The sequence below is a fragment of the Castor canadensis genome, chromosome 12, assembly GCF_047511655.1.
Source record: "Castor canadensis chromosome 12, mCasCan1.hap1v2, whole genome shotgun sequence".
Classification (NCBI taxonomy): Eukaryota; Metazoa; Chordata; class Mammalia; order Rodentia; family Castoridae; genus Castor; species Castor canadensis.
In genome coordinates, this window is record NC_133397.1 from 94,726,623 (window position 1) to 94,739,201 (window position 12,579).

At 43.6% G+C, this 12,579-nt stretch overlaps 1 protein-coding gene across 10 annotated transcripts in view; it reads right to left on the reverse strand.

Annotated features, from left to right (window-relative positions):
- The window catches only part of St6gal2 (ST6 beta-galactoside alpha-2,6-sialyltransferase 2), a 67,615-nt gene that overhangs the window by 33,331 nt on the left and 21,705 nt on the right, over positions 1–12,579 (reverse strand). The gene's annotated exons all lie outside the window — the stretch shown is intronic.

A 12,579-nucleotide genomic window follows, 5' to 3' on the forward strand; every position in this document is an offset into this window, starting at 1 on the left:
TGCAGTTCTGTACACAGCTCACTGGGAGCTGATAATGGACAGTTTGGTAAAGTTTAGTCTGAGGCCAACTTTGATAGGTATCTATGTCAGTTGCCTAACTGTCCACTCAGTGCTTCAAGCTGACAAAAGGTCTAAAAAACGGCTTCAAGTATTGCAAGTTATTTAATGACAATTATTACCCTTAATGACAATTATTCTGTTTCCACAACTGTGTCTATTACAAAATAATTCTGACATACTCCCTGGAGTCAGTGCAGACTCCACAAGTTAGGGGGTCCTGTATCCACAAAACTGCCTTCAGATGCTAGCTGCCTGTGGGGTCTCCAGGCCATCCATACTTCTGATGATCCAGGTTCTAATCTGGAAGTTCCTATAACATTCATAGGGTTTGAGAGTTTGTTAGAATGACTAACAGAAGTCAGGAAGGTGCTGAACTTGTAATTTCAGTTTTACAGTAATAGAGACATACGGGGTTAAATCTGGAGGGATATCACCTCCTAGTCTATCAAAATTTCATCAGCCAGAGAGCTCCACCGAGCTTAGTGCCATAGGTTTTATTGGGGTTTCATTACATGAGCATGATTGATTAAATCACTGGCCATGTGAGTAAACTCAATCTCCAGCTTGCCTTTCTTTCCTGAAAGCCAGGCTAGACCAAAGTTCAAATCTTATCATTGGTGACTCATCCCCAACCTGAAGCCATCGAAGGGTCTCTGAGTCACCTCATTTAGCACAACAAGCACAGTCTTATCACTCAGGAAGTTCCAAGAGTTTCAGAAGCTCCAGACTAGGATCCCAGGACACAGACCAGAAGAACTCTTTATCATACCATACCAAGGCTGCAGTTGCTAATTTAGAAGCCTGTCTTCCTGCTTCTGGCTGGGAATTACCACCCCCTGGTCTCCCTGCACTGAACAGCTGCTTTGGTGGGCAACTAACGAATAAGCAACAGGTTTCTCATTTCAGCATTCACTTGATAAAACAATTTTAAAACACAGAGACAAAGGTGAGGTGTTTGGAGAGTGGGGGGATGTGAAATAAGGAAAACAACAAAGTCTTGAGCTGTTGCAGAGCAGTCAGAAACCTCTGGTCTTGGGCCATTCCCTGGGCAGCAGATGACTTCATGTTGTTTAGTTCAGTGGCCTCAGGAAGCTGCATGAGCCTGGTGAGAAAGTGAATCTGTTTGATATCATGGAAAGATTCAGAGGATCAGATCCGGCCTAGTTCTAGGCTGAAGAAATACACAGAAGCCTTATCTGTCAAGAGAGATGATGGCAGACACGATAAGGAGGAGAGTAATCAGAGGGTATCTGGGGTCACACAGAAAGAAGCCCACAGAGTGGCCTGCCATGGGCCCAGGACCCCTGTGACAGCTTGTTCTTGTTCTTCCTGCCTCATGTGCTAGGAAGTAGAAGGTGACAGGATATGTGTTTCTAAGCTCCACAAAAGAAATAAGGAGCCCAATGCAAGCAGCAATGATGACTGTTCATCGGGTAAGACAGATGCAGCTCCTTAAGCACGGTAATTGTAGAAACAAGTGGCATTTCTGCCTCCCATTAGACACCAACTTTGAAGAATCCCAAAGCCTCTGCTGCAACTTCTGCATCTGTGAGCCTTCTGTTGCTAATTAAGGGAACATTCTCCAAAATGATTAAATCCCAAGGCCACAGCAAATCCTGTGCTAGCAAAATGCTACAGAAGCCACTCTACTAATCCCAGGTCTCTGTCATTGGAATATTTGTAAGGGATCCAGGACAGAAGTGGAGACATCGTCAAATTAAAGCCATGCATTGTTCTTTTCCATGTGGGAGGGAGGTTTGGCTAAGCAATAGAAAAGCATATTTTCCTTAATTCAGTACATCTGAACTATCATCGTGCTTAGCTTCCACCATCATCTGTTACACTCATTGCTATGTGCCGTCATTAGCTGGTATGCTCTAAATGGCATCAGGAAAGTATAAGAGGCCCATCAGGCAAGTCATCTGTCCCCAGGTGCCGGTGGACAAGTGCTCCCTAATCAGACCTTCACATGAGTTTTGTGGAAGGTGGTTTAAGTGACTGAGGCTGTTGAGTTCTCGCCAGCTTTCCCCTGGGAAGAGCTCTGGCAAGATTATACACCTGCTGGACACAGTATGGCTTTCTCGTCCTTTCCACAGCCGCTCTAGCTTATTACCTGGCAGTGGGCAGCTTGCCATCCCCAGTGGCTCTTCTCTGCCTGTAGACACTACTTTTCTTCCATTCCCATCCCCTTCTCCTATTCTGCTCCTTTTCTAGCCAAGCCTCTGGAAAACTTCTATTTTTGCAGCAAAATCAAAAGGGCTGCACTGCTGGAGATGATTTTGATTGTCCTGGTCTAGGCAGTCAGGGGTGATCATACCTTAGACACTGATTCCCAAACAAAGAAATGAGTTGCATCACTTTCTGGATATTCAGACCACTACAAAAGGGTGTTTAAATTCTCCTTCAAGTTGTTCTGAAAGAAATGACATCTTCTAAAGGGCACAACGTATCACACATTGTCAGGTGAAATTATGAAATGTAAACAGTGCTGTAGAAGGACATCACAATGCAGCTAACTACTTACTTTGTTCAAGGGCGAACAGAGGTTAATTCTAGGTCTTGCCACTTTAATGATGTCTCTCTCAGGCCTTGTAGGTAAGCTTTATCACCAGTTTTCTTGAGTGGAGTCTCTTTCTTTTTTTAAAACACACTTTGACCCATGCATCTGCTACAACCACCAGCTGGTCAGGTTTTCTGAGGGTCTGAGAAATGCTCGTGTGAGAGAGAGAGAGAGAGAGAGAGAGAGAGTTGTCTGGACTAATCTTAAATCTAGGTATTTATTTTAGTGTTGAAATCATAAAGATTTAGTGTGTGAGTTATAGTGAGCCACTCAAGTCTCATAATGGCCTTCGAGAGTCATTTTCTTTTGAGAACCATTTTTCTAAAATTAGCTCTTGTCACATGAGAGAAAATACAGGGTCTGCAGCAGAAGAAGCCGCCTCCCCCACCTGGAATATTTCTATCTCATCACAACCTCTTAGGCCCCTTTTTACAAATGGCCCCTTTCCCTTTTCATTTTTAAAAGTGTAAGAGTGTCTCCAAACAGCTAAGTGCAGAAGGCTAGGAGTCTCTCCCTCATTCCTTCTGTCATGCCCATTCTTAAGCTAATGTCCAGAACAGCAGAAAGAGAGAGGTCAACCAGGGAAGCAGAGCACTGTGGTGGTAGAACAAGAGTTCATTTCTAAAGAGCAGGACTTGTCAAGTCTTCGTCCAAGGAAGGGGCCTCCTCTTTGTGATCCAGGGATGACTGTCTCCATATGGTTGAGGCAATCCTCATCCTGTGTGCTAGGAAGGGTTCTCCCCAGTGCTGACTCAAGTGACCTTGCTTGGCAAAGGTGTAAGTTTAAAACATTGCAAAACTTCAAATACTTGAGTGTGCTACCATGGAAAGGACTATAAGCTTCCTGAAGGAGGGAGGCATATCTTACTCATCTTATAACCCAAAGTGGGTTGACACCTGGAATGTGTAAAATAAATGGGGGAAATGCCCTGCTGTGGGATTGCCCCTCTGGGGGCCGTTTGAGTTAGGAGGACAATTGTGTCTTGCTGGCAGTGCTGCTTAGCCTGAAGGAGTGTCTGTATGGTTGGGTGTTGGATGGCTAGATTTGCATTATCAACAGCAGTCACAGTACCGGTCAGGTGCTAGTGGAGCAAACGAGTACCAGCCATGTGTCAGGTGCTATACCAACATCCCATACACATTGGCCTACTTCAACCCCTCATCTCAGCTTAATCCATCACACTTCAATGAACATTATTCTCATAGAGCAGATAAGGAACTGAAGTTCCAAGAGGTTCTCTTCTAGCATTTGGTCCCTAAGCTCCTCTCATTTTTCACTATATAATGAAGGCTGAAAATTGTTAGGTGCTATGCAAGCACCAAGTTAAAATTTTTAATGAGTTTTGTTCCTCTCTGCTACAAAACTACTATGCCTGATTTTCAGACCAAGTGATTCCCTAACACCCTATTGTCCCCAACATCCCTGTTTTTGTTTGCTGCAGTAACTGACTTTCGCAGTGAGACTTCTGAAGTCATACCTCCTCATGCCTGGCATTTTCACTGGAGAAAAACTGGTCTTGGGACATCCCCAAATGGACTTTTTCTAGTCACAATTGGCATCCCATTGACTATAGGTCTCCCAGGGAGACTATAGGTGTCAAGGCTGGTGATGGCAAAAAGTGTGCCAACTGGGAAGGACAAGAGACTCCTACTGCGTTACTGCTCAGTCTCAGGACTGTACAGTGTATGGAGAAGAGATGTGAATGAAAGCAATCCTGGTGTGTTCAATGAGAAGGAGGTCTCTGGACACTTATGCATCAGTGTGAAAGAGGGTTGGTCATTTCAATACAGTAGAACACCTGGGCCAAGTGTGCTGGGCCAGCTTACTCTTATGAGACCATGATGTTACATTTCTGGGTCAGATCATTTCTGCAGTACAGGGCTTTTGCTGAAGAGGTAGGGCAGATGGGAAATAGTTTGAAAGGCAAATCTCACATATGTGAGCCACTTGGGCAGTTTTCAATTGGGCTAAGGGGGAGGGGGAACTGATTCCAGACGTCTATCGCTTGTCATGCAAAGACAACACAAGCTGCCCACAAGCCAGGGTCTGCTGGCTTCCTGAAACAGAATTCATCTGCTTTGGATACGGTGGCCTGTTTATTTTGCGATAATTAGCATTCAAATATTTGCACTTTATACCAATGATGTGCCAAGGCCCACGGCTGGAGCTGTAAATCCACTTCAGCACTGATGTCTAATTGTTGAGAAGACAGGAGGTTGCAGGCTTGCCCTTGGGACTTGGAAGGCTTATCTGAGTTCATAAAATGTTAAGTGTGTTTTGGGGTAAAATATAGGTGGCCGGCAGGTGGCTCTCACAAGGAGGCTGTGTACCAGCGTGGCTGGTATTTCCTGGGAGAAGCAATTAGGTTGCTTCTCATCCTTGCCCTGGGTGTGTGTTGGGAGGGGGCTGTGGAAATCTCAGGCATCACTGTGGACTAGCAGGGAACAGGCAAGGGAGTGCTGATACCACACAGGGGCTACCATCCTTGGCCTTACCACTGGGTGTTACAGAGTGACACGGGTGACAATGCCTCTATGAAGAGCAAAGGCAATGTATGGTTGACCAGAAAGCACTGGGGTCAGCTATGTAATTTTGGATAAGTCCTTGGAATCTCAGTTTCTTCATCAAATGTGAGACATAACAGCACTTAATCAACATTGTCTCTGAAATGAATGTATAGAGGGATATGCTTATTAGCACAGGGACTGGCTCAAAGTGAGAGCTCAATTAGTATTATTACTCAGTCCAGTTTGCAGAGTCTGTAAAAGTGGGATGGAGCATAACAAAAGTGGACCTCACTGAATGCATTTCCACGTGCTTACTCTTGAGCCCTTATCAGTAGGCTTCCTTCTCTTTAAAAGACCCTAAATTGACATGTCCCTTTTAGGTAAACACTAGTGCTGGACTCAAGCTAACGAGCACTAAATAAATCCTGTGTAAATAAGGACCTGTCTGTGGTGCTTCAGTCATGGAAAGTAAACCTGTCCTAGACTGCATGGCTAATAAGAGTCTTTTAGGATACATTGAGCTAATCAGAATCAGTTTATTATAATTTATGCTGCTGCAATACAACAAGTACTTATTAAGCCTAAGGTAAGACTGGACATACATCAGGTGATGCTTTGGCCTTGGGGAACTGACTTAGTTTTCAGGAAATTAATATTTAAATGCTTGAGTAACATAAGCACAAAGAGGACACTATAGATTCAAATTCAAAATCTCTCTTTGGTACAGACAATGAGGCCTCTCACAAGAACCCACAGAAGAAAGGGGGCATAGGGAACCCTTCAGAAGACTTCAAAGGCCCCATGTGATATTTGCTTCTCCTATTGAAAAAAGAGTTTTATGTGGAAAGAGCTACATAAATAAAATAAAATAAAAAGCTCAAAGTCTCAGCTCTGTCTCTATGAGTAAATCTCAAATGTAACCCTGAGAAGAAAACAGAGGCTTCAAAAATAAACACAAGACTGGCATTGATGCAAATTTTACAACACACAATGCAGACTGCACCTATAGAAATATTACTATGCATTAAATCTAGGCACATAAATTTTCTTACATTTCCTTGTTTTAACTCATAAAGATTTCAACAGTTGTAAACAATTTAAAAAGTTACAGAAAGTAAAGTTGTAATAAAAATTGTGAAAAGTTATTAAAATAAGAAAGGGAAATCATGAATTGTGTTTCTGTTCACATCTCTATTTCCAAAGCCCTTTAGGTAACAGTTACTGCTAACAGAGTGACACAAACATAAACTGAATATTTTACCCTGGACTCTGGAGTTCATGAAAGCTTTTGTGGGATGACATGTTAGTCAAGAAAGGATAAGTACAGTACAGTGGTATGTGAAAGAGAAGCACTGAGCTGACAGTGAAACAAGGCTCAGGCCCCGGCTCTTGCCATCCATATGAACTTTAAGCTTCAGCTCCTGTAACCAGAAGAGAATCCCAGCTCCAAAAGAGTCATTACAGAGTAAGCTAAAATATTATCTTAAAAATTTACCTTTTCTTTTTAATTGACACATCATAATTGTCCATTTTATAGGGTACAATGTGACATTTCAATATAATGTGTACTGATCAAATCAGAGTAATTAGTGTTTCCATCTTCTTTCTACTTTTATGTTTGGGAATCTTCAAGCTCCTCTCCTAGTTATTCATAAAATACATGGTAGGTTACTCTTTATTACAGTCACTCTACTGTGGAATGGAAAGCTAAACTTATTCCACCTATCTCGCAATGTGTTGGCACCTGTTATCCAACCTCTTTCTATTCCCTTTTCTCTACTCTTCCTGTGGCCACTGATTGACTCTTCTCCTTTGACATCAATCTTTTTAGGTACCACTTGTGGGAGAACATGTAGTATTTATCTCCTGTGTCTGGCTTATTTCACTTACCATAATATTGTCCTCCATTTCTACACACACACACACACACACACACACACACACACACACACACACACACACACACATTTTCTTTATCCATTCATCCATCAATGGCTACCTGAGTTGATTCCAAATCTTGGCTACTGTGAATAGAACTGCATTAAGAATGACAGTGCAGGTATCTTTTTGATAGGCTGATTACAAATTTTAAATAAGAAAATGTAACTAAAGTATCTATGGGTACTCCTATTAATAATATGCAAAAGTACCAACTATACTGCGAGACAGTAGGCTTTGCTGAGAACTCCCAACTGCTGGAGACAGTGGAGTCCCTCCACTGTTGGAGGGACATGGTTGCTCCTGTTTCCATGTTGGGGAAATCCCAATAACAGCATCCCCAGCCTCTTGCTGTACCCTTTAATTCTTCCCCATGAAAAGAGTCCCTAGTCTACAAAGAAACATGAATCATGGTGTGAATCTCTGTGGCCCAAACTGTCCCTCAGATTGGTTGGCCCAACGGCTAGGCTTGGGAGTAGAAGAAAGGAAGCAATTTATTCCTTAGACCCAGGTCACAAGCTTTGCATGTGACATTTTAACCTTTGTGTGTCTCCATCTTTCCTCCATCCTTGTAACCTTCATACTCATGGCCCCAGCCAAGGTACTGAGCAGTTTCTAGTAGTCTTCCCCAAATTCTATGACTAAGAACTGTAGTCAAGAGCATTTTAAGGGCCAGAAACACAAGTCACAGTGTTGCCACCTAAAGCTCCACTTGTCAGTATGTAGTGGGGCTGGAATGGACCTGGTGTCACTACAGGCAGACAAAAGGAAGACGATGATGTTTGTTCTCCAGTGTGGCTGAAAATAGTCAAGGAGAAGTCGCTCTACTGTGCTCTGGAATGCTAAAGTCATTCCTCCTACCAAGCAATATGTCGGCACCTGTTATTCAGTCTCCATCTACTCCCTTTCCTCTCTTCTCCCCAGTAACCACCGATCGGCTTTTAAGAACACTTTAAATTTGGATACCCTGCCACTTTAATTTAGTTTTCGTGATATGAGCAGCAGTCAATTATGTCACAATAATCTTAATCAGTGTTTTGTTTCATAAAATAAGTATAAATGAGAAGATGATTCTAGTATACATACAGAATTGCCTAGGCAGAGGTAGAAATTGCCAGAGTGAATCACAACCGGGTGAAATTTTTCTGGGCAAGTAAAGGTGGTAGTTCTTTCCTTTGTAAGCCTGTTCAGAGGCTATGGTAGGGTGAATTAACACTCCTGAAGTTTGGTCTCAGGATGGAACTTTTAGAGCCTTATTGAAAGAAAATGCCAAGTTGTTAGTAACCTAACTCCTTACGATGGGAGAAGTCAGGACATAAGCCAGTCATGTCTTTCTGGGGTGGTAATTTTAATAGAAGATGTAGTGAGAGAGAAGCATATTACTTTTTATATTAAAGTACACATATAGTTTGGAGCAAAATATAAAATCAAGTTGAATATTTACTATAAAATATGAGCCTTGCAAGAAATTTCTCAGTTTGGGGATTTCAACTTCACCTTCTGATTCCCTTAGAGTGGATGTTCTGTGTTTGCACATTTGTCCCCATGGGACCTGTGAGTGGCTGACTTTGGGTCTGTGAGAGGCCCACAGTGGGCTGCAGAACTCCTAGATGTGGGTCAGATGCCTTCTCTCCAGTACTCTGCTATGTTTTTCATGTTTCAAAGCTGGTAAAAGGTGACGATGAGGTGATTTCAGAGGTTTCTAACCTAGAGGGTGAGCTTGTGCTCACCTATCTTCCAGTTTCCAACAAGCTCCAGTCATGGCTCTCTCTGGGTCACTGTTGCCAAGTCAGCAGAAGCACAGAAGGCATTTCTGTGTTTGTATGGGAGTGGCATGGAACCAATGGTCCACAGCACACCCTCCTGCAGCTTTATTCATTCACTTGTTCTCAGACATCTGAGCACCTGCTAGACACTAATTATACAATGCTGAACAAATTGAGTATAGTTAGCCCTCTGTGTCCATTGGACTCAGTGTTTATGGAGTGAATCAACTGTGGGTTGAAAATAATTTGGGAAAAACTTGCACCTATACTAAACATGTGCAGACCTTTTTTCTTGTCATTATTCCCTGACTAATATAGTATGCCATATATCTTCATAGCATTTGCATTGTATTTGGAGTTGTAAGTAATCTAGAGATGACTTAATGTACCCAGGAGGATGTGTTTAGGTTCTATGCAAATACTACACTACTTTACATAAGGGACTTGAGTATTCACAGATTTTGGTAACCTTGCAAGGATGTCCTGGAACGAGCCCCTGCAGATTTGGAGGGATGGCTGTGTAACTTCTACCCTCGCTGAGAGGATGTGATGGGGGAGGCACACGTGGAGTACCCGTGCTGGCATTATGCTGTGCAGACTTAACTGATTTCCCCCACACTCCCTCCTACTCCATCTGCTGCCTTCCTCTATTCACAGAGAAGGAGTTTCATCTGCACAAAGGACTGGAGAACATTCATGTCAATCTTGGTTAAGTTCAAAAGGTGCATTTCAAGGGGTGAGGGCAACAAGGATTGGAAAGAACACTCTCTGGGTTAGTTTCCTCTTGGCCAAGAAGAGATGAAAGCCATGCCTACACTGATGGAGGGAGTTGAAGCAGAAGACTTAGATGCTGCCCAAGGTTTCTAAAGAGCTTCCACAGGCCCTGCCAACCCAGCACACTGGGGTTGATGCCAGGAGACAGAGAATAATACAACCCTGGGTAGTTTGGGGACTTAGTGTGGAAGGGATCTTAAGTTACCCTTCACCTCGGACCTTGGGACATTATGATCTTGCAAGAATCCTCCAACTACAGCAGCACTGAGGTGACTGTCCATGTGAGCTTCCTGTGCCCACAATGGCTTAGAGAACAGATGTATGTGGCCCTAAGGCAGAGAGGACCGTGGACCTAGAGGAACCTGCAGCACGTGTGTGGTAAGAAGGGAAGTACACATGTAATACAAGACAAGGCAAGAGGCCAGCTGAGAAGCCAGGGCCCAGCGTGTACAGCATGTGTAAGTGTACAGACATCAACCAAGGACTGCAGTCATGAGGCTATCATAGGCCTCAGGAATTCGAGGGGAACCAATGAACCACAGTTGACTAGATCTATGGATGTCAACTTTATATCTAAATTAATGAATTAAAAGGATTGGCTAAATTGGCAGTTAAGTTTCCTGATACTATGTGAAATGAGGTCTCAAAGTACAGATGACATTGAATTGAAAGTTGTATTTCTTGAACACTAGCAGGTGTGGGTTGAAAATACACACCTGCTATAGAAATGTACAGCTATGGTTGGGCTGTACTCTCTGTATACAGATGTTTTTCACATTTATATCTGCAGATGCTCCTCGACTTAAGAGTTACATTGCAACAAACCCATGGGAAGGTGAACATACTGTAAGTCAAAATGTATTTAATGCGCCTGACCCACTAATCATCACAGCTGGGCAATACATCCTGCTGCAGAGTGTCAGTTTACCTTTGGAATCTTGTAGCTGATGGGAAGCTGTGGCTTCCTTCCAGTGCGGCATCAGGAGAGAGCATTGCACCACACATCACTGGGGAGGGTCCAAACTCAAAGCACAGATTCTAGTGAATGCATAGACTTTCACAGCATCATAAGCCAAAAGGATCCTAAGTTGAGCCACTGTAAGTCAAACTGCTATAAGTCAGGGATTGTCTACAGTTTTAGTTCTTCCACATCACCTACTGCCATGTGATAGTCCCACCTAAATGTTTCCTAGGATTTTCAAACTTGAGATCCACACAAACATTTGTGGTTCTCTTTTCCTACCCTAGTCATCTCAATCCAGTAAACAGCATAGCCACTCATGCAGATGACAAGGTCAAAAACATTGCTGTTACTCTGTTTTCAACTTCTGCTCACATCCAGTTCCAACCCCTAGCAAAGCCCTACAGCCCTACCCAAAATATCTAGACTCCCCCAGCACATTACTTCCTCCATAGCCTGACCTGGTCTTAGCACCCCTCATCTACACCGGTGTCCTCACCTTTGAGCTCATCTCCCAGTTCCTTCCTAACTCTTCTGCAGAAGCACCATGATAGGCTGAGTGACCATTTGAACATGGAGATTTATTTAACATGGCCTATTTCCTGTTCTCAATTCTTCTTCTTCATCTTTTAAGCAAGTAAACCACTCTTTCACTGGCCACCAAGGCTTTGTGTGGTGAGCCTCTGTTTGCTTTTTGCCTCCTCTTCTAGCCCACATTGGCCTCTTCCCTCTACTGTCCCTGAACTCTGCTGCTTCCTGGGGACACTGGTTCATGCTGCCCAAGTGCTTTTGCACAGGCCCTTCCCTCTGCCTGAGGCCATCCTCCTCTAAAAACTAGTCTGCCTTTCTTCTGTCTTTAGTGAGGTCTCAGCTCAATTCCCACCCATTCAGAAAGGCTTTTCTGCCTATGATCCCTCACCCTCTCTACCCCTGAGATGGTTGTATTTTGATTTTTGATCCTGATCATAGTATGATATTTGTCTACTGCCTTTCTTCTCTGACAGGCTGTAGACCTTCTCATGGATCGCTGTGTCCTCAGTCCCTAGGACAGTGCCCTGCAGGTTGTATGTGCTTAGTCCATATAGGGAGGAGGTCAGGAAGGAAATGAATAAGCTGCTGTTAGTCAAAAGACTGCAGGGTGCAATTCCAGTCAGGGAGCTTGGGAAGCTCTTTTGAAGATGTGGGAAGGATTGGCTGGCCAGGAATTGGTTACTTGGGGGCAGGGATGCATTTTGAGCACAGCAAGCCAGCAGTGAAGGGTGAAGGTCACTCAGAGTCTGCCTGCCATGCCCTGCACTTCAGGTCAGTGCAGGCCACTCAACAGATTCTTTTCTGAAGGATTGAACCACTTGTCACCTTGTCTACAAACATGTCACAATACAGAAATGCTCTCTTCCATGGAGTACACTAACAACTTTGAAAATATTGCGCTTTTAACATCTTTGTGCCATCCAATGACTTAAATAAAATGTAGTGAGCTTCAGTAGTTAGCAGTCAGCAAACACCTTCCCTCATGGTGGTTCTGCCAAAACTCAGTCATGAAATAAAGGAAATTAGAAGTCTGACTTCTGGAAGTTTAATTGTGACTATGGAACTACAAAGAAGACAGAAAAGTAAAAACAGCAACACAGCCATGCCCGCCAGCTGTGACTGACTCAGCAGCATGTCTGCTGGCCTGGCTGACATGCACAGACACCAGCGTGTGGTTCTGGATCCCGATCTACTCTTGAAATGTCAGAGACAGTAAAAGGGGGAACAGAAGGGTGAGGTCACAGTCATGGCTAAATCATCACACTCTGAACTTACAACTAAACCGACGACATAAGGAAACAGAACAGCAAAGAAGAAGACAGCACTGTCATGACTGTGTGTCTCTGAGGTGACATCATGAATCCCAGACCTGAGAATTTGGCTGTCAAACCTGTGTCCAACAAGTCACCTGGTTTCTCTTCCCCAGTCCACCCCAGTCCTTTTCCTGACTGTCAAACATCTCTGGCCTGTGAGAAACATTC